This window comes from Callithrix jacchus, chromosome 6, assembly GCF_049354715.1.
Source record: "Callithrix jacchus isolate 240 chromosome 6, calJac240_pri, whole genome shotgun sequence".
Classification (NCBI taxonomy): domain Eukaryota; kingdom Metazoa; phylum Chordata; class Mammalia; order Primates; family Cebidae; genus Callithrix; species Callithrix jacchus.
Genome location: NC_133507.1, coordinates 136,488,683 through 136,507,577, shown reverse-complemented (window position 1 = coordinate 136,507,577; position 18,895 = coordinate 136,488,683). Strand labels below are relative to the sequence as shown.

Genomic DNA, 18,895 nt, shown 5'->3' with positions numbered 1-18,895 from the left:
TTTTTTTTGTTTATATATGTAATAATATGACATACCTATGTATAACATTGCTAGGACCATTGGAGAAACTATACAATGATGATCAACATTTTCCCCTTCCCATATAGACTTTAAATTAAGGGTGATAGCATGAGGAAGTGGAGTCAAAAGCACAGAAATTATATACAAGTGACAGCCAAAAAGTTAAGAAGCCAGGGACTCCAGGGTTCCTGCTCTCTTCATTCCTTCCTCACCAACTTCCTCCTATCCAATCAGAATGACAGCCTGACAATTGAATGACCAGTCATAAGAGAAATATATACATGCCTCATTCCCCCACATGCACATCAGCAAGTTCATCAGTTATTCTCATTAGGCCAAATGTTTAGCATATTGGAATTTGTGATGTAAGAGTGCAAGGGAGGATTACATAATCTTAACTCTTGAATAGTTAGTTATCACCCTGTCCTTCTCTATTATAACTAGCAGGTTGTATTCAGTAAGATTTAGTGCAAGCTGGTGATAACCAGATCGTAGATGCTGGTCACTTTCAAGTCCTTTCCTCCTCCTGTTCATGAATCATCAGCGTTGCTACTTCTTCACATCCCACAAGAGCTGGGCTGCTGAGAAGGCAGAGATTTCTCAGTCTTCTTCATCTCCCTAAACACTTTCCCCAGCTTCCTGCAAGGTGAATAATCTCCTATATACCTTCTCATTCAGCTCTGCTGTGGTACTAAGCCCCAAAGGCTAGTTCAGTTTATCCCTTTTCTTTCTCTTTCCCCAAAATACACCTGGCATCATATTACATCTGACCCATGGGTCGGCACATACGCATGCATGATTGAGCATGTTTTCCCAGATGCACAGTTCTGCTGCAAGAGCAGCTTTTTAGAAGCTAAGGCCCAGATGTAGGCTGGGAAATTGGGCTGGGTCAGAGGCAAGAAGTTCCCATGGCTAGCTGCTGCTGCTGCTTCTTCTTCTCCTTCTTCTTCTTCTTCTTCTTCTTCTTCTTCTTCTTCTTCTTCTTCTTCTTCTTCTTCTTCTTCTTCTTCTTCTTCTTCTTCCTCTTCTTCCTCTTCTTCCTCTTCTTCTTTGGACCCTCAAGACTGTGCCCTACATGAAATTCAGGTTCACTTGCCTAAATTGGTAATTCCCAAATTGCAACTTTCTCTCACCTCGTGTAACCCTCAAATGGTTCCCCTGTGTAATACTTTCCCAGTATTTCATAGCACCACACTATTACCGCATCACCTACTGGCCTTCCTCACTTTTAATTTTACAATGAGCAATACAGAGTTTTTCTGCTGGAAGTTTTAGGGAGTTAGAATCAGAATCAATCTTATATATATTTGAACTCTATATTAGAGATGAGGAAATAGAAATCCAGAGAGGCTAAATGAGTTAAAGATTATGCATGAGCACTGCGGAGACAGAGTAGAACTAGAACCCATATGCCTTGACTCCTAAACCAGTGTTTTTCCCACTATCCCACAATACTTTCAAAAGCAATATGCTAGAAGAGAGAGAAAGAGAAAAAGTGCCCATTTTCTGTGAGTAACATTCATTAATCTTTATGTTATTTGAGAGCCAGGCCAAACTGCAAGAGATGGTAAGTAACAGGGGCTAAGTGGGCATTGCAGTTTTAGGCAAGCAAGTATGTTTTTCTTTTTCTTTTTGAGACAGAGTTTTGCTCTTGTTCCCCAGGCTGGAGTGCAATGGTGTGATCTTGGCTCACTGCAACCTCCAACTCCCGGGTTCAAGTGATTCTCTTGCCTTAGCCTCCCTAGTAGCTGGGATTACAGGCACCTGTCACCACACCCAGCTAATTTTTTGCATTTTCAGTAGAGACAGGGTTTCACTATGTTAGCCAGGCTGGTCTTGAACTCCTGACCTCAGGCAATCCACCCACCTCAGCCTCCCGAAGTGCTGGGGTTACAGCCATGAGCCACCATGCCCAGCTCTTTTTCTTTTGAAGGATTTTTGAAACCTGCTGTAATGGAAACATGAAGCAATAGCATCATAAGGGACAAAACACTTAGAAGCACAAAAACATTTCTCATTTAATCTACCTTTCCCAACTACGTCAGGTTAGCTTTTGGATGTTAAACCTGCCATATTATTCCCAAGGCTTAGCTTAATAAATTTTGGGATGTCCCCTCCAAAAGGAGAAATCACATCTCTCCATTTTCTCACAAAAGAGAAAGCATTTGGAGAATTATCCAATCCTAGTCTTTCCTATTTCTGGGCCCTACCTGGACTATAGGGAGGATGTAGGAGTCTCAATTTAACCAAAGGAATGGACTCAGAGCCCCTCTTCAATTGACGTTACCTTCTCAGCAGCCATGAGGAGAATCATAGTCATTTCTGCCTAGTAAGCTGAGATCTGACTAGGCGCCTGTTTCATCCCTGCCTATAATATATAAACATCCAGTGGGGTAAGGAATAGTAGGAGAGGGCAGCCTGAGTTACCCTGCAAGCTTGCTGGTGATAACTAAGGACTTTCTCTGGGACAGATCCTGTGGCGTGGATGTGGTCGCCAGTTACCAGGTTCTTGTCCGGTTTTGCACTAGGCAACTGCTTAGTCTTCATCTTGGCTTTGGACATGTAGTTTCCTGAGTCAAAGTATCTTTTCCCTTTCTGTAACCTCTTCATGAGGAAGTCGGAGCCTCCAGGCTCTTGTTCTAGGCCTGGGTATTTGGACTTCATCTTTGGCTCCTCGGCTGTCTCAGAGAGAATACCTTCTTTCTCCTGCAACACTGTTCTCCCTGCTGGTCTTCTCCATGGGGTTCTCTTTTTCTTGTTACTGGGATGTGATGGGATTGAGTCTGTGGAGTATAGGAAGGCCCAGAAAGTCAACTGGAAAAGGGAAAGGGGAAGGGAAATGGGGATAACCTAAGCTGCTGCTCCGGCTCCTGTCACTAGGGTTGCTCAGTCAAAATAGCCATAAATTGTTTTTCTGATTTATTTGTATCATTTATCTGTGTTCTCTTGTATCTCACTTAGTTTCTTTAATATCATTATTTCGAATGCTTTTTCAGGCATTTCATAGCTTTTCTTTTCTTTGAGATCTGTTACTGGAGAAGTTGTTTTTCATTGGAGGCATCATGCTTCTTTGCTTTTATGTATTTCTTGTGTCCTTATGTTGATATCTTTGCATTTGGTATGAGTTACTCCAAATTTTATGGATCAGCTTCTGTAGAGAAAGACTTTTTTCTACAGATGTATCTATATCATTGGTTAAGTAGCATGCTTTGGCTTTGATGCAGGGTGGCTGCAATCGTATAGTTTCTGTATACTTTTTTCAGCTATAAACAGAGTCTGTGAGTTCCTCAGTTGCAGTGGTTAGTAGAGGCTGTGGTGAGGTTCTGCTCAGGACAGGAATGCCAGGAGAGCCAATCCTTGGGTGTCAGTGGTGGCAGCAGCAAGCTAGGTGTGCAGGTCCTTGGGCCTCTAAGTAGTGTATGTGAGTACCAGCAAAGGTAGACCCAGGCAGACAAGTCCTTGGGCCTCCAAGCAGCTTGTGTGGGTGCTGGCAGTGGTGGGCCAGGTGGGTAGGGTCTTATGTTCTTGGACGGCATGAATGGCATTTCTGGTGGTAACTGTGGCAGCAGACCAACCTCAGGTCCCTGAGTGGCATGCACAGGTGCTGGAAATGGCGGTGGTAGGCTAGGTAAGCTGGTCACCAGGTCCCAGGGAGGTTCATGTGGGTGCTGGTAGTGGGTGGGGTGGTCTCATTTCTTATGTCCCTGGACAGTGCATCTGTGTGCTGGTGGAAGCAGGCAGGGAAGGCCTACCCCCAGGCCCCCGAGGCAGCATGCACAGACAGCAGTGATGATGGGGTGGGCCTGTCTTCAGGAACCCCAGTAGTGTGTGCAGGTACTGAAGGCCACAGGTGGGGCAAATTGATCCCTAGGGACCTGGATGACATGCTTATTCATGCCAGTACCCAGGCCCCCTGAAGGCATGAGCAGTGGCCTTGCTGCTAGAGGAAGTGAGGTTGCTTACAGTGGTAGCAGCAGCCCTGGGCATGCAGCTCTCAAGCTCTTTGGAGTGGGGTGGGGGGCGTGTATGCTTTAGCTCCCCTTGTCAGTGGCAGCCTCCTTGTTGCATTGCACCTCCTCTTCTTTGGGGGCTAGGATATTGTATGGCTAGAATGCTAGGCAACATGCTATAATGCTGGGTCTGCTTGGCGTCATAACACTGCAGTCCTCTGAGGGATGTCATTGGGGTTGTGGAGATGCAGGGCTGTCGGGCCCTAGAGCAGGATGTAATTAGGCGGGCTCTCAAAATGGTGCTGTGCTGCAGTTGCTTGGGTCTCCGATAGTGTGTGGGACCCAGTGTAAAGTCCTTCTCTGAAACTATGCCTTTGTGTGGACTCCAGGCAACTCCTTATACTAGTCTTGGGCCCATGAGGGCTGAGAGGCTCTCCCTTGGCTGGATTGTAGGAGTTTGCATAGGAATGTGGACCACTGGGGATATTGTGCTTACCCTTTCCCCTCAATGGAGAGTTCCTCCTGGCTCCAAGCCAATACTGATTAGGCTGGCTGCTTCAGTTTTTCAGAGGTTTCCTGTCATTTCCTTGCTGAGTTCCAGTGTTCTCTCTTAGAAGCTGCATTCAACATGGGGCTTTCTACTTGCTCTTTTGTCCCTCTTTGTGGAGGAGGTGAGTGCTGGGTACCATTAGCCATTTCAAAGCTAGCTAAATTGAAATGTTTTATAGATGCCATGCATCAATGATATCTTTAATAAATGCCTGAAATTCTATTAAAATTGTGGAATATGTTTGTTGAACAGAAAAGTTCAACAGTTATGTAGTTCTGATAATAGTCTATATTATTTATTATAGTTTCTTCATATGGTTTTAAGGTATGAATAATTTCTTTCTAGATTACTGATACTTTTTCTAGGTTACTCGAGAAATTACTTATATTCTTAAATAAGGAGATATTCTTAGATGAAATGTCTTTATTTCTAAGCTTCATAATTTTTTGTAACTTTAAGAATATTTTCTTGAGCTATTCTTCATAATTACATACTCTCAGTAGTATAGAACAATCATAAGTTACAATCAAAATTTGTCTTTACATTGAATCTTTGTCATGCATAGACTCCATATCACCTTTTAGAATTAGAAAGGGGAAATTTAAATGGCATAGACTATTAAATTCACAAGGTAATCACGTGAGGGGCATATAAAAAATGTCTGTAGTCTAAGGTCTTGTTCTTTACAGTGTAATAAAATATATAAAATCCAAATTTGGCTCTGAACTTTAAACTTGCAGAACTCTACAAACAGTACAGGAAATATGTTTTGAAAAATAGCCAGAAATCAAAGGTCAATTTAATATGCCTAACAAAATGAGAGATTACCGAAAGTGGTTTTCTTTTTTAGTCCTTCCTTTTTTTATTTTCTTTCTACTGAAGGAAAGCATTCTATATGTAAATGTCATTCTCCTTAAAATGCTCAAAATAATTTCCAAAAGAATACATTTTTTCTTGAGATTTTTACACGGCTTATCAAAAAGTTTTCATTCCTTATACCTCACTTACTTTTGACATTATAAATGTGCATCTCTTGAAAAGCATCTTTTCTTAAATAAATATTTACATAATGACTCAGTCTACTGCTAGTCCAGGCAGTATGGATTTAAAGGTCTGATGACATAGTCTTGATTCATAGGAGCAATTGGCATTTCTTAATGATTTAACAAGTTTAAGAATCATTTTAGAAAGATGACAAATATTTTAAGTCTAACACCATATGAAAACAAATTGTATTTTATCACTGATTTAACATGGGAGGGTGTGTGCATCAGTTATGTGTGTGTTAGTTATACATTATTGTATAACAAATCTTAGTGGCCTAAAAAATGTACTATATTTCATAAGGTTTGACAGGCTCATCTGGGTTATTTTACTCTATTTACTCTTTGTCTCAGCGGAGAATGCAGGTATCTGCATATCCAACTGGGCTCCATCATCTAATATAATTCATGCACATCACTGGCAGTTAGCGTTGGCTTGTATTTTGTTTCTTCTTCACACGGCCTCTCAACTTGGCTTAGACTTTAAAAATATGACAACTGGGTTCCAAAAAAAAGTAATTCAAGCAATGAAGGAAAACACTGCAAATCCCTGGAGACTTAGCCTCAGAAGTTACATAGCATTGTTTGTGCTTCATTCTATTACTGTAAACATATTACAGAGATAGCCAGGTTACTGAGAGGAGAAGTAGAATCCAGTCTCAATAGAAGGAGGAATCAAATAATTCACAGCCATCTTCAAGCAACTACAAGGGGAAAAGTCTCCATGTTTCATGAGAAATTGACATGGTATCCTATAAATTGTTGCAGACTCTGCCATTACTTGCTTTTTCTAAATATTTCTCTTTTTTGCACAGTGATTGAAAACAGAGCTCATTGTATACATTGAACATTATAACTTTTTGATCTGGCACACAGCTTTGGAAAAATATATGTAATTAACATGGCTGCAGGATAATTACCATTGGCACATAAAAGTAGAATAAAAACTTAAAAGTTTACATTTAATTTATGGAAGCCAATTAAAAATTTCTAAGTGCAGTTTATATATAAATTATTTATGCTCATTACTTGATTAGACTTGGAATGACAGAAATGTTGATGATTGTTACACCACTCTTATAGCAGAGATTTCTAGGTATTGCCTCCTTTTCACTTTCTCCTCCTTCCTTAGTTTAGATTTATATATTTGTAGCTTAACAAAAGGATTACACCTTCAAGTACCCATTGTAAATAGTTGTATGACGAAGTGCCAATTATCAGTCATAAGAAGTGTTGGGTGAGCCCTTCTTGTCTTCTTTCATTTTACTGTTCAAAGTAGATAATACTGCTGAGCAAGGATCACATCCAGATATGGAGTGGGAAGCTGAAAGGATTCTGGTTTCCTGATGACACTGAGGAACACTTATACCAGCCCTTGACTGCCAACCTCAGGATTGCTTTTATGTGAGAAAAATAAACTTCTGCTTGTATAGCTACTTTTATTTGGGATTTTTGTTGTTGTTGTTTTAAGGAGCCAGGCCTGATCCAAACTGATTCACCTGCTAAGCATGCTCTCCATCCTGGACTTAAACTTAATGAAAATATAGTCAATTTTGAGAGTTATATTTTCTATGGGTGATGTTTTAAACGTGATTCTTGCCTTTTTTTCCTTTTTTCTTTTCTTTTGGGCCTGCCACTTCTTTGGTGGCTTCAATGAAAGAAATATTGTATGTGTGCACATGTACTCATTTATAAGCAAGGAAAATAAAAGAATTGTTAAAGTTGACCTCAGATAATATCCTGGTTCTTGGTTGACAAGTACTAATTGGCCAAAAGCTACACCAAAGAAAGTGAATTATTTTCTGTCTACTGTTTTATCAAAGTACTATTGAGAATCCCAAACAGGAAATGAGTAAGTCTAATTAAAATCAAATAATAAGTTAAATACTTTAACATTACTATGACTAATATGTAACCACTGGTTGACACAAATAAAACTTTACGACATTTTATATACATAGAAATATTTAAAAGTGGCTTTGAAGTTTATGTTTTTTATTTGAACTGTGCCTTTATGCTGCTATAAACATTTGTATACAAGTCTTCGTGTGAACATATGTTTGCATTTTTCTTGGGTATATCCCTAGGAGTAAAATTGCTGGGTCATGTAGTAACTCTACATTTAATAATTTTAGAAACTACTAGACTGGTTTCCAAAGTGTTTGTACCATTTTACATTGCCAGCGGAAGTATATGAGGGTTCTGTTTTCTCTGCATCCTTGACACTTATTACTGGACTTTTTGATTCACGTCATCCTAACAGGTGTGAAGTAGCATCTCATTGTGGGTTTTTTGTTTGTTTGTTTTTTGTGTTCAGGCACAATCTCCCCTCACTACAACCTCTAACTCCAAGGCTCAAGCAATTCTCATGCCTCAGCTTCCCAAGTAGCTGGGATTACAGGCATGTGCCACCACACCAAGCTAATTTTTGTACTTTTAGTAGAGACCACATTTTGCCATGTTGGCCAGACTGGTCTTGAACTCCTGGCCTCAAGTGATCCACTCATCTCGGGCTCCCAAAGTGCTGGAATAACAGGCATGAGCCACCATACCAAGCCTCTCACTGTGGTTTTAATTTACATTTCCCTGATAACTAATGATGTCAAATATCTTTTCATGTGCGAATTGGCCATTTGTTTACCTTCATTGGAGAGACAGGTCTATTCATTTCTTTGCCCATGATTTGATTGGATAGTTTGCCTTTTTATTATAAAGTTATAAGTGTATAAGTGTTCTTTGTATATGCTAGATACAAGTGCCTTGTCAGATATACAATCTGCAAATATTTTCTCCCATTCTGTGAGTTGTATTTCTACTTTCTTGGTGGTGTCCTTTGAAACAATATCTGTTAAATTTTGATGATGTCTTATTTATCATTTTTTATTTTATTTTTTTTCTTTTGTCACTTGTGCTTTTGGTGTCATGTCTGAGAAACTGTTGCCTAATCTGAGGACATGAAGATTTACTTTTGTATTACCTTCTAAAAGTTTTGTAGTTGAGGGTCATATAGTAACTCTATGTTTAATAATTTTAGAATCAGCTTGTCCATTTTTGCCGCATAAATAAGGCAGCTGGAATTTTGGTAGAAATTGCATTGAATCTAAATCAATTTGGGGAGTATTGCTATATTAACAATACTAAGTCATCCGATTTATGAACATATGATAGATTTTTTTAGTTAGTTTTTATTTTTAAATTTATTATTTATTATTTTTATTTATTTATTTTTGAGACAGAGTCTCACTCTTTCACCCAGGCTGGAATGCAAATCCTTAACAAAAGGATTAAACCTTCAAGTATCCATTGCAATTCGTTGTAATGGATTAGTTGCAATGGATCCTTTAAGGTGTAACCCTTTTGTTAAGGATTACCCTTCTAAAAGTCTTTGTCTGGTTTTGGTATCGGAGTAATTCCGGACTCATAAAATAAGTGGGAAAGTTTTTCCTCCTCTTCTATTTTTTATGGCAGAATTGGTTTTAATCTATTAAATGGTAGAATTTACTAGGGAAGCCATCTGGGCCCAGTCTTTTCCTTTGTGGGAAGTTTTTTGATTACTAGTTCAATCTCTTTTCTCTTAAAAGTCTACTAAGATTTTAAAATTTCTTCTTGAGTTAGTTTCAGAGATAAGTGTTTATTTCAGAAATTTGTTTATTTCATTTAGTTTATCTACTTCTTTGCCATACATTTGTTCCTAGTATTTCCTTATAATCATTTTTAATTTTGTAAACTCAGTAATAATGTCCCCTCTTTTATTCCTGATTTTAATATATTTCTCTCTTTTATTTTTCTTGGTCAAGCTAAGCAAAAGTTTTGCCAGTTTTCTTGGTCCATTCAAAGAACTAATTTTGGTTTCATTGATTTTTTTTCTCTTGTTTTTCTATTCTCTCTTTCAATTATGTCCACTCTCATCTTCTGCTTGCTTGTGACTTAGTTTGCTCATCATTTTTTAGTTTCTTAAGGTATGAGGCTAACATATTGATTTAAGATCTTTCTTTTCTTCATATAGGAATTTACAGGTACAAATTTCCCTCTAGGTACTGATGTAGTTGCATCCTATGAGTTTTGGTACATTGTGTTCATTAGTACAATGTTCATTGGTACATTATTTTCATTAGTATCAGATTATTTTCTAATTTCCCTTGCAATTTGTTCTTTGATCCATTGTTTATTTAGGAGTCTCCCTACCATTGACGTCAAATTATAGTATACAGGGGAAAAATGTTGAAAGGAAATTTTAATAATTTATAGTATGAAGTAGGTCCTACTCTGAAAGCAAATTACTTGCATTTACTAGAACATTCCATTGCTCATTTTCACCTCACACCTGTGTTTTTTTATTATCACATATTTCAAGATGGTATGGGTAGATCTTCTCAAGGTTTTCATCATATTTTCACCACCTACAATATCCTTTATTTTTTCGGACTCAATTTCAGTTTCTCTGATTGTTCAGCAGTCAGTGCAACATAGTGGTTTTTCTCCTTCTTCATGTTTAGGAGGCCATATAGTTAGCAAAGAAAGCCAAACATTTGTTTTATTTTCTATTTTCAGCATAACAAGAGTTCCAGCAGAAGATAACTGACATTTAGTGGACCTGATATGTATTTCATGTGTTATTTTAAATTAATTATTTCAATGGAATATGGTAAAGAAAATTGTTCCCATTTTCCAGATGAGACTCGGGAAATATCAGTAGTTTTACAAAAAGTCAAAATGATAAATGAGAGACCTGGGATTTAAACCTAGTTTTGTGCCATGTTACTGCTCATACTCTTTCCACTGCATCTGCTTCCTGAGCAAAGAAGAAGGCCCATCACTACTACGTTAGGGGAATTTTACAATTTGCAGTAGAAACATAGTGGCTTTGTCAGGCTCTACAGTCTTTCTTTACTTTCTCAAAGTTTTTACTTTTTAATTATCTGCTAATTCTCACCTAAATGTTCTCCACCAGATGATCCATTTAAAAATGCGTTGGTTTCCAGAGTGTTTGATACTATAATTATTATTCTTTCTATTAGATCTGTTTATTGCATTATCCACATTCTAGCCATGATGTACATGCTACCAAATCTTGGAGAAACCTAAGCTAGCATCTGTAATTTTGCTGTAAAATTCCATGCCTCTTATTTTTCATGTTACATCCCAGTAGATTTGAAGTTAACAGTGTTATTCCTACCATTTTACTTTATCCTTCTTTTATTCTTATTCTTTCTGTCCTAGCTGTGGGCCTTCCCCATCTTGTTGTCATATTTTATGATGTTTTCTCCATTTCCATTGTCAACTTAAAGCTTGTAAGTTTAGTGGTTAAGATGGATTCTGAAGCGAGACTGTTAGATTCAAATTCTTTCTCTGATACTGACCTGAAATGTAAGAAGCTGAGGATGTTACTTTACTACTTTAACCTACCTTACAGGGTTATTGTGAACTTAAATAAGTAGACATATGTAAAATGCTTCATTAGAGTTCAGCATACAGTGTTCAAAAGCTTTAACTCTAATTTTTCTTAGTGTTATTCATTAAGTCAGTCACTATGATTCACACATAATTTTCTTGCAGTAAGAGCATAAGATGGAACCTGGCATTCTAATATTTTTAAAAGAATTTCTGCATGATTAGCCATTAGCATCCTACAGTCCTCTCACCTTTTTACTGTTACATTCATAGCTTTTCTTGAAGACATTTTTATGAATTCTGGGTTTCTGGCAGCATGCCATAGTAGAATTTAGAATATTGGGCTAGAAAAGAGGTTCGTAAACTTAATAGGGTCTGATTTCTTCTTGTTTGATCAAGCACAGGACAATCAATATGCTTCTAAAGGTTTGGATTGCCTTTAATGAATGGAATGATGACATCCTTATATGATTGCAGGAGGGCACACTTCCTCTTCTCTTCCACTATCCAGCATCTTCACCCTATTTTGATTTTCTCGGAAATCTGCATCTTCACCATATTTTGATTTTCTCGGAACTCTGCATCTTCTATAACAAAATGCACTTCTCAAGTCTTGTCCTTTTTCAGGGAGATCTTTCCCAGAAAAACAAAGCATACACTCTGGCAGGATATTGGATCACCTCTGTTTAGCCTTGAGGTGAAATATAAGCTTTTTTGATTCTCTATGGATACAACTTTTATAGGATATATGGGTAGAGAATCAGAAGTGAAATGCTTTTGAGATGAGTACTCAGTTTTTCTGGTTCATCCTTCTTCTACTCAACCTTCTAATTGAAGGTAATTCCAAGTAGCAACAGCTTTCTTCAACAATTGCACTGGAATAAAAATCATATGAGACATTTGTAAAATTATGGTTACCAGGGTCTGACTTTGAGCTCTTAAATCAGACTCTCTGAGTTTGAGGTTATACAAATCTGTATTTTAAAAAATTGCATCCAGGATTTACACATTTTCTCTATTTTTCCCTTTATACCTGATAGTAAATATATATGTGTACATATATATGTAATGTATATTATATATATGTATATATAAATATATATATTTAATGTTAATACAAGATGGGCATGTTGCTATATTGCCCAGGCTGGTCTCAAATTCCTGGCCTCAAAAGCCTCAGCCTCCGAAGTAGCGGGATTATACTTGCAAGCAACTGCACAAGGCACGATAGTAAAATTTGAACTACTGGATTTATTTTTTATTTTCTAAAAACATTTTTCTTAAATTATTCAAACTTCTGTCCTTTAGTTTACTTTCTGGGAGATTTCCTTGCTTTATTTCTGTCTTTTTTATTTAAAAGCTTATTTCAAAAACTAATTTCTAGGCATACTTCTTGTTTTCTAAATGTTACAAATTTCTTGTTTTATGCATGCAATATTCTCTTCCCTGTCTTCAAAGATACAAAATAGCTTCAGTTTCATCTGGGGTCAGTTTTCCTGTTTGTTTATATTTTGGCTTTCATCTTTAATGTTATATATTATTCTCTGCTTCTGGTGACCTTGGATATTAAGTCAAATTTAATATCTAAGAGGGATTATTGGGTACAAACTCTGTTTATGGGTAGAGTTAGTAACACCAGGCTTCTTACAGATGAGTGTTAAGGGAGCTGCCTATTATTTTTAAGTGTCAGAAACAGGAGAGCTGAAGGGCACTAACACACTCTGTAGCTATCCTAGTTATCTCTAGATTTTTAAAAAAACATGTAACAGTTATATCTTCATTTTTTCTTTTTTACCTTGGAAGGAGATACCAACTATTTAAAATATTCTGTATAAAAGGGTGGGAAAATGGGGTAAGTTGGAATCAACTTTTTTTGTGGTATACACAAACCTCTAATCAATTCCCCTATTTTCTGCCTTCTTTTTCGTTCTTGTCTTAACCTGCTTGTTGTCTTAGGTCTAGAGCCTTGACTGATTTTCTATTGCACTGAATCCCACTTTGTTTAAACTCTAGGCTACAGCTTCCACTATTTTCACCTGCTTTTCTCTTGTAGAAATATGTTGATAAAATTCATTTGCTGAAGCCTCTATCCATGTTATAGGCCTTTTATCTGTTACTATCATTTGAATGGGGATCAACAGAGAGGAGAGACAAAGCATGTGCACAGCTGAACCACCATCTTAGACAGATGATATAAAGCTGCTCAGCAGTGACAAAGTTATTCCAAGTGGATGTTCCCATCTTTCTCAAGGCTCAACCTTAATTCAGCTCTGATTTCACTACATTAGGCTGATCATGTGATTCTCTAAGATTCTTTCTACTAACAGAGATGCTCACCCACTGATAAAAAGCATCTTCTTATCAAGGAGCATTTTGGTGTCTTCTTTTGCTTTGGCCTCTGTGTACTGTATCTGCCAGAAATTTCCTCAATTCTGACGTAGCTACATTTTTTCCCCCTTCATTTAGATCCTTTAAATAGAAATTTGTTCAGAGTGGAGATAGATGCTCGTCTCAGTTGCCATTTTGTGTAGAAATACTCTCCAAGCTGCTATGGGGTAAACAGTCTTCCTCTCACACCCAGTTTCATATATTAAAATTCTAATACCTAATACATCAGAATGTAACTGTTTGGGAGATAGGATTTTAAAGAGGTAATTAAGCAAAAATGAGGTTATAAGGGTAAGCCCTAATGCAATGTGACTTCTAAGAAGTGATCAGGACACAGATGGGCATGCGGAGGGAAGATCATGTAAATACATGGAAGGTGGCCACCTGCAAGTCAACAAGAAATGCCGTAGAAGAAACCAACCTTGCTGACACCTTGATTTCAGACTTCCAGCCTCCAGAACTGTGAGACAATAAATTTCTGTTGTGTAAGTCACCCAGCTGTGGTCCTTGATTATGGAAGTCCTGGCAAATGAATAGACAAGCTCTTAATTTAGACAAGCTCTTGTCTTAAGACAAGGACATTAAGATACAGCAAAGAACATGGCTAATGAGTGAAGAAGGTAGACATACACTCAGGGCTTCTGACTCCCTCCTAATTCTCTTTTTTATTACACTACCCCGTCTTGCTACTAACTGGTTCCTAGAGCATATATGATTCCATGATCACTAATACCATGGACCACAGGTCCTGTATCAGTAGTTCATTCCATATATCTTTCAGTCTTACATTCTGACTGTTGAATTTCTCTTATTTATATTGAAGTGAAATTTTTATCCCAGTAGCTGACATTGGTTGGTGCTGGATTTTTCTTGAAGCAACAAAAATAAAGATAATTATTTTCCATGTAGTAAGTCTTCATTAGCATACTTTCCCCTTTCTTTATCTTCTGCCCATAATTGTTTCTTTTTTCTGATTAAGCAGGTTTCTTCAGAAGCTTCTTTTAAAAATCTTTTAAATTACGGTAAAATAAATACAACATATAACTTACCATTTTAGCCATTTTAAGTGCACACTTCAGTTGTACTATGTACATTGACATTGCTGTGCAACCATCACCAATATCTTATTTCAGAAATCATTTTATCTTGCAAAACTGAAGCTCTATACTTGTTAACAACTCCTCATTCCTCCTACCTCCAGCTCCTGGCAACCAAAATTCTACTTTCTGTCTCTATGTTTTGATTTCTCTAAATACCTCATATGAATGGAATCATGCAGAATTTCTTTTCTTTTTTGGTAACTGGCTCACTTTACTTCACATAATAAAGTAAACTTCAAGCAGTTCCTTTTATTAACAGGATTTCTAGCTCCTTCCCCATCTCAGTCATTCTTCTCCGAAACCTGTTTGTTCATATCCTATTCAAGAAAGTGGAGTTCAGACAGCACATATTAATCCAAGCATAGCCTGAGAGGCAGAGAAGAGAATTCATTCTGGATATTACGTTTCTAATAAAGAACTCATGAGATCTTTTTGATTGCCTCCTGCCACTGTTGATGCATTGAGCTTTATCAACTCAAAGCCCTAAGTCCTTTAAGGCACTTCTTCCCACTGCCCCACCCCCTACCATTGTGTATCACGAGGCACAAGGACCAGTAGCAATTGCATATCAAGGTCATAATGAGACTGAAAAAAGGATCTGCATAAAAAATGAATTTTTTAATGCAGTTTCTTCTATAATAGCATTTCACATTCCCATTAAATTCTAGTCCATAGGTAGAATCAATGCAGTGACTTTGGGAGATAGAAAATAATGAAAATTATTAATATACACTGACCCTGCTTTCCAAATGCACCTTCTGTAATGACCCAGAATTGCTATGCAAAGCACATTTTTTTCCACTGAAAGCACAAACATATGAAATTGGACATTTTTTCTTTTACAAACACACAGTTGTTTCCATTAAATAGGCAGTTCTCGAAAATGATGCCACGCCACACTTACATGTATGTGATAAAATAGGTTGTGAACCCAGGTATGGTCATTCGTTATTAACGAGAATACTGAAGTTTTATAAATGAGGTACCTTTTGTTAAAACTTACAGTGGACCCAAGGATATCTCTCTCATTTGTTTTCTTGTATGGAAGGAAAACAACTGAGGCATAATTAGTCAGCGAGGTGGAAATTGTTCATAGTCTTCCTGGAATGCAACTGCTGTTAATGTACTGAAAATATTTGAGGTATTATGAATCACTTAAATTCTTTTAAGTTGCAATTTTAATTATTTTTTATTTTATCAAGTGGATAAGTTTATTATAAGAAATAAAATTATAAAGAAAATGTAAATAGGAAAGTGAATCGTACATCTACATTACATTCATAGGATTATTTAGAAATGTTTTAGTTCCCAGCTGTTTCTTTGCTTTGTCAAAACCTGTGTAACCATGGGAATGTGAACATGTGAGCATCACCCATCACATATATTAAAACCAAATATATACATATATACATGTAGAGAGAAAGAGAATCACTAATGAAGGCAACTTGGATAATATATAGTTGGTAATATAAATATAGTTTTTTACATTATAAAAGCCTTATAATATATAAGATTATACTTTACAAGACACTTGAAGTATTAATATTTAGGCAAGTGATTATCTCATGCTAGTCAAATTACCTTTTTTTTTTGAGACAGAGTCTTGTTCTGTCACCAGGCGCCAGGTTGGAGTGCAGTGGTGCTATCTTGGCTCACTGTAATTTCCGCCTCCTGTGTTCAAGCAATTCTTCTGGCTCAGCCTCCCGAGTAGTTGGGACTGCAGGCACGAGCCACCATGCCCAGCTAATTTTTGCATTTTTTAGTAGAGACGGGTTTCACCACGTTGGTCAGGATGGTCTCGATCTCTTGACCTCGTGATCCACCTGCCTCGGCCTCCCAAAGTGCTGGGATTACAGGCATGAGCCACAGCGCCTGGCCAAATTTCCTAAGTATATAATTCACTGGCTTCTGCTATGACAGCAGTTCGGTAAAGTAGTCATCAAGATAGATTGCATTTTGACCTGTGAAATGGACAGACTTTATAGTATTAAGATTAACTTTGAAGTTGGAAAATTGTTTAATGGTGTCATAGTTTGCTAAGTTTCCCCCTAAATACCTATAGCTTCTTAAAGCTATAGTGGACTTTCAGACAATATCAGTGCCTTCAGAAAATCCATATTGCTCAGGAGATGATACATTTGCTAATCAAAATAATTTATATATTCATGTATCAATAAATAGGTTCAGAGAATCATCCTATACTTTTTGCTGAGAATCAAGTATAAGAAATGTAGTCAAGATACTCAAATTGTCTTCTTAATAGACCATTTTTTATGAGCTTTACTTGGTCCATAATTTTCAGTGTGACTAGCTTTTTTCCGGATCTTTAGGTCATACTTCAATGAAGTAATATTTTATTGATAAAAGCCTTTTCTAATTAAATTACAGTTACGTGCTGCATAGTGGGTTTTGGTCAACAAGAGACTGCATGTATGATCGAGTCACCTAGTAAGCTAGGGTTAATTTATTATTGAAGAAATAAAAGTATGTAAGTTAATTTAGTGTAGCCCGGGTGTGCAGTGTTTATAAAGATGGCAGTAGTGTTTGGTAAAGTTCTAGACCTTCACATTCACTCACTACTCTCTCACTGACTCACCCAGAGCAACTTCTAGTCCTGCAAACTCCGTTTATAATAAGTGCCTTGTACAAGTGTACCATTTCTTATCATTTGTATAGTATTTTACTGTACCTTCTCTATGTTTAGGTATCTTTAGCTATGCATACTTTCCATTGTGTCACAACTGCCTGCATATTCCGCACAGTCACATGCTGTACAGATTTATAGTCTAGGCACAATAGGTTATACCATATAGCCTAGGTGTGTAGTAGGTTACACCATTTAAGTTTGTGTAAGTACACTCTGATGTTTGCACAATGACACATCACCTAAAGATGCATTTCTCAGAATGTATGTCTGTGGTTAAGTGACATGACTGTATTTTCCTTAAATTGCATAATAATCTCAACTTTTTCTTTAAGGATGAATGTAGCTTTTCCTGCTTTTTATCTTTGTTCTTCTGCTTTGTGCATCCATTTGTGTACTTAATTGTTTTACCCCACTGTACTTTATCACTTAGCATTTACTATTATTTTTTGAGACAAGGTCTCCCTCTTTTATCTAGGCTGGGGTGCAGTGGCATGATTTTGGCTCACTCCAGCCTCAACCTCCTGAACTCAAGCAATCCTCCCATCTCAGCCTCTCAAGTAGCAAGTAGCTGGGACTACAGGCACACGCCACCATGCCAGGCTAATCTTGTTTACTTTTTGTAAAGACAATGTCTTACTATGTTGTCCAGGCTGACTTCAAATTCCTGGGCTCGAGTAATCCTCCAACCTTGGCCTCCCAAAATGTTGGGATTATGGGCATGATCCACTGTGCCCAGCCCCCACTGTATTTTGATTTATCGCTGCTTGTCTCCTCTTTAGCAGCTGTAATCTTAATTATTTCTAAGTTTGAATTGACAGAATTTAGCTTGCTACTAAGTGACTGGAAATTAACTTTCTCATATACTAAATGTCCCCAGATTTTGCCAATAGGTAACAAGGTTTCAGTGTGACACTATTTGAGTTCTGTAGGCAGTTAATGAAGTTTTACTTTTAAAGAAATCTTTTCCTTTTCACTAAATGTCTTCCAGATTCCTGGACCGGCTGGACTAGTGTGCTCTTAGCAGTACCCACAGGGCCTGGCATAGGTGGAGTCTGCCCCTTTCCTGTGCTGCTATGGTTGGTGGTTGGTATCTGGGTGGTATTCTGCTGTTGCTGGACCTGCTCCCATTATTACTGTCTGAAGCCTCTGCAGTCAGTTCTCTTAGTTGCACCCTTGACAATTCTCTGTGCTCATTTCTTCCCCTCTTCTCACAACTTTTCCAACCAATTTGCCTTTGGTGGTGAAAGGCCTGACTTTTTTTAAAGATTTCTTTTCCTTTATCCAGGTAGGAAGTTAGAAATTTTACCGAGGTCTAACAAGACTGATTTCTCAAAGTGGGCACAGCCTTTTAAACTCAGGCCATGTACACAATGACCTTGTGGAACTGGTTCAGCCAGATTTTCAGTTGCATGAAAGCACAGGGTCTGTCCTTTTCTTTCCAGAGGCCTCCTCTCACATTCCACAGCCAGTTTCTGTTAGGCCTGACTTTCATAACAAGGTATTTCCTTCCTAGTGGTTTTGAAACCAATCAGCTGAACATCACGTGTGTAGCATTCCCATGCTAACTTTCAGCCGCTAACATCACTGAAATGCAGGTTCATGCCATCTCTGGGCCATGCCACCTTTAGCATGTTGATTCTTCTTCTCATGTTGGTCCCAGCATGGACACAAGGTGGCTGCAACAGCTCCAGACATCACAGTAAGTTTCAGTGTCTGAAAGAGTCTCCATCCTTTTATAGGAGCTGAGAACACTCCTCTAAGTCACCCAGCAAACTTGCCTTCACATTTCAATGGTCAAAACAGCA

General features: G+C 37.7%; 1 pseudogene; it reads right to left on the bottom strand.

Annotated features, from left to right (window-relative positions):
• Positions 1-2,444: 2,444 nt before the first annotated feature.
• Positions 2,445-18,895, bottom strand: part of LOC100397027 (alpha-endosulfine pseudogene) — a 48,736-nt pseudogene continuing 32,285 nt past the window's right edge.